Source organism: Rhagoletis pomonella, unplaced genomic scaffold, assembly GCF_013731165.1.
Source record: "Rhagoletis pomonella isolate Grant_MI unplaced genomic scaffold, Rhpom_1.0 Rhpom_scaffold_00002, whole genome shotgun sequence".
NCBI classification, from domain to species: Eukaryota; Metazoa; Arthropoda; class Insecta; order Diptera; family Tephritidae; genus Rhagoletis; species Rhagoletis pomonella.
The window spans coordinates 60,690,641-60,694,756 of NW_023458556.1; the positions used below are offsets into that span (position 1 = coordinate 60,690,641).

Here is a 4,116-nt window from a genome sequence, read left to right on the forward strand (position 1 = left end):
GCGAAATCGGACTTTAACCACGCCCACTTCCCATATAACGGTAATTTCCAGAAATACGAAAACTGCGATATTTTAGTAACTACTGAAGATAATTCACTCAAAATTGATATTTATAATAAATTTTAGACGAAAAATAAGAATATTAACATTTTTTTGAAAATGGGCGTAGCCACGCCCACTTATGGTTACATGTGTATATCTTGGTAACCGCTGCACCAATTTCTTCCAAACTTGGCACAGTTGTTGGCCTTCGCATAACATACCAAATGGCCGAAAATTTTTAAAATCGCTCAATAACCACGCCTACTTCCCATATAACGGTAATTTTCAGAAATACGAAAACTGCAATATTTTAGTAACTACTGGAGATTATTCACTCAAAATTGATATTTATAATAAGTTTTAGACGAAAAATAAGAATATTATAAATTTTTGGAAAATGGGCGTAGCCACGCCCACTTATGGTTACATGTGTATATCTTGGTAACCGCTACACCAATTTCTTCCAAACTTGGCACAGTTGTTGGCCTTGGTACAGCATAAAAAACCGCCGAAACTTTTTAAAATCGGACAATAACCACGCCCACATCCCATATAACGGTAATTTAGAGAAATACAAAATCTTCGATAAATCATTAAATATTGAAGCTAATTTTTTCAAAATTGATGCTTGCAACAATTCTTTACCAAGAAATACGTTTATGGTAAAATTTTGGAAAATGGGAGTGGCACCGCCACTTACGGCTTACCATCTAGCGGAAGGTTTCGGAAGGGTGAAAAAACATATATTTAATACTTGCGCCGGGTATTTAATGTTCGGCTCCGCCCGAACTTAGCCTTTCTTACTTGTTCGATTTTAGTTTTGGTAATTCATTTTTAATCCTTTCTTCCGTATTTTATCAGTGCACTTGCACAATATTCCAGGGACCGAAAATAACACGTTATTTTTTACAACTTAAGCTTGGTCAAATATTTTTTATTCCGAAATAAAAGTCCTTTCCGTACAATAAACAAACACAAAACACTTATCTAAATTAAACAATTTTGGTATCATATGAAAGAGGATTGAAATAGCTTTTAAACAGAAATAACGAACGAAGGTTACCACCTCTACTTATATTTTTTTTATAATTGAATACTAAAGAAATTCATATATCTGACCCAAGATTTGTTCTATGGTAATTAACTAACATATTTTATTTAAATATTTTTCAATATTTGACCAAGTTTAACTCTTAAAAAATTATCTGTCATTTTCGGTCCCTCCAATATTCGCATTCGCAAAAGATCCGCGTTGCTTATTGCGAATGCGAATGTCTAAATTAATGCGGAAGCTCCGCGGTTGCGAATGCGAATGGGAATATTCGCAACAACCCTGGTACATATATACATATATTTTTATTGAAATATGTACCTCACGTGTATTTTTTTCGTACAACAGATAAATATAACTCGATTTTATTTCCTTATTTTGATGTTTTCAAGTTGAAATTTTCGAAAAAGTTCCACAGCGGCAGGGGATTTCTTTTATGAGATTACCCCATTTGGCTGATGCCACACAAATTTGATATGATTTTTTTTTTTCATAGTATATGTCCTACTTAAAACTAAAACAAAAAACGCTTTCTGAAGTAATTAAGGAAAAAATTCGGCATTTTAAAGAAACAGTTTACCGATAGATTAATTTTTGTAAAAGATCTCTAGCATTGCCAGATTTTTTTTTCAAAATTCAGTACTTCTCAAAGCTAAACAAAAACAATAGATACACTTCGGTACACTTTTGTTAGACGCAAAAATTTTACAATTCACAGTTAGTTTTATTAAACACATATTGAAACAAAAATAAAAATTAAATTTATTTTTACATCATAAAGTATATATGTATATGACTTTTAAAAAGTTTTTGGTATCATCTGAATTTGAGAAAACTTTTTTTAAATCATCCCGCAGGAATCCCATTGAAAAGTTTGAACCCACTTATAATTTTTTATATATGGCAAAATTCTCAGAAATATCGTAAATAGCTCCTAGGCTGACGGTTTGAAAGAGAAGTGTTGTATACAACTAGAATAGGCAATTCCATTGGCTTTATTGTAGGGAAAAGACAACTGGAATTCGCTTAACCATGTTTGAAGAAAATTATTCATCACCTAAAAAATCTCTACTTTTCCCTATGCCCAAAGCATTTTAACATCGCTTTCAACAAGATTTTTATGAAAACCTTATTAACGTCACGTCACGTCAGATAGTTCAGCTGATTAAACATAAAGCAGAGAAGATTTCTATATTTAAAAACATGGAAAATTAGCCTTAAACATTTCCAATATTACTACAAAAACTTTTTGCGAATAGTCTTGCCCGATTCGCAGAGTTTTGCAAATTTGTAATCGAAGTCAAAATCCACGCCAGCGCGTATGTTTACTAATATCTTTAAATCGCTACTACCAACAGTTGTAATTTAAATCTTTTTACTGAATAAGGGGCCATTTAATTGATATGCAATTGGAGATAGACCTTTTTAAAATTTTGACTTTTTCCAAATTTTTTTTTTACATTTTGTTGTACGAGTGTCACGTAACGTCAGTTTGGAAATACCCATATATATTATTATTTCAATATAGCACATACATACATATGTACGTTGTTTATTTAAATAAATCACAGTGTGTGTTTATTAGAAAAGAGAACATAAACAAATTTATTTAAAAAACATCAAAAGCAGAAAACATAAATGAGGATGGTCATATACGTTTTTAAATTTAAAAATAGATTCTGAACATTTATACGAGCCGCAGTGAACTCATTCGCCTCGCAAAAAGGACCGTGTCATGCCGATATTTATTCACCTTCCAAAAATACCCTATATTTTTAGATATATAAAAAAATCTGCCTTTTTTCCCTACGTGCACATTTTTCCAACCAAAAATCCCTAAATGTAGGGAATTTTTCCTACATGTTGTATCACTGTCTAAAAGTGTTTATAAAATTATATTACATTAACGTTACGTCATCAGATTTTTTGGAGGAAAAAATTTAAATACAATTTAGACTTTATTTTTTACTCTGGTATAACTCAAAACATAGTAAACGCTCTTTACTTTAATTAGTAGGATCTAATTGTCTTTATTAAAAAAACGTTAGTTTCGTGCTTCACCAATTTTCAAGATAGAGCTTAAGGAGGCCAAAAAAGAACTAGTACTGAACTAGAAATCTGGTTCACTAGTTCGTGTTTTCCCTACAGGGTATTGATGAAGTGATTTTCTATATACAGTACCCATTTGACATAAGTGGGCAGTGCCCAATTTGTAAACATTTTGAAAAAGTGACCTAGAGAAAAGCACATTTATTCAACTTCATATTTGTACCGAAAGTAAAGTTTTTATGAAAATGTTGTTAAAAATTATGTAAACTTGTCGATAAATCTATGAATAGCTCTTAAACTGCTAAATAATCCGGTTGGTAAATGTTGTTAATTAAGAAATTTAATAATCTTCACCAATATGAAAGAGCTTTTGATATAGGCCAACTACTTAAGTGAGCGTACTTTTTCAGATCTTAAAAAAAAAAAACAGAAATTTCGCTATATGTATCTCAAAATCTGTTTCACATATTTATAATCTGATTTAGTTAATATTTGGATGCAACGGAAAATTTTACATATGGCTTAAAAAAATAAAAATTTCGCAGGTCACATGTTTTTCTTTATTTCTGTAAACTTGTGTAATTGTAATTTTCGATTCCATCCTTGACATACCGTCTCCACAAAAGAAAACCTATTTAAAACACCATTTTGCACCGTAGAAGGGCATCATTTTGTGGAAGAAACGAAATCATTATTATTAATTTATATACATATTCCGCAAGCAAAAATCCAAAAAGGGGAAATTTTTTAGTAACATATGTACATATGTATGTAGAAAAAGCCTATTTAAAAAAAAAACAAAGAAAATACTTTTTAGTTGAAGCATTTATGACAAAAAAGTGTGCGTCGGCCGGGAATCGAACCCGGATCAACTGCTTGGAAGGCAACTATGCTGACCATTACACCACCGACGCCCTTGAGATAACATCAACAGCTTTTAACTATTTCAAATTCTTTTTTTTTTAATAACTTGC

The 4,116-nt window shown here is 31.1% G+C and overlaps 1 non-coding gene across 1 annotated transcript; it reads right to left on the reverse strand.

Moving 5' to 3' along the window:
• Positions 1 to 3,984: 3,984 nt before the first annotated feature.
• On the reverse strand, positions 3,985 to 4,056 carry Trnag-ucc. The gene has a single exon. It is a non-coding gene; the product is annotated as a tRNA-Gly (tRNA).
• Positions 4,057 to 4,116: the final 60 nt, after the last annotated feature.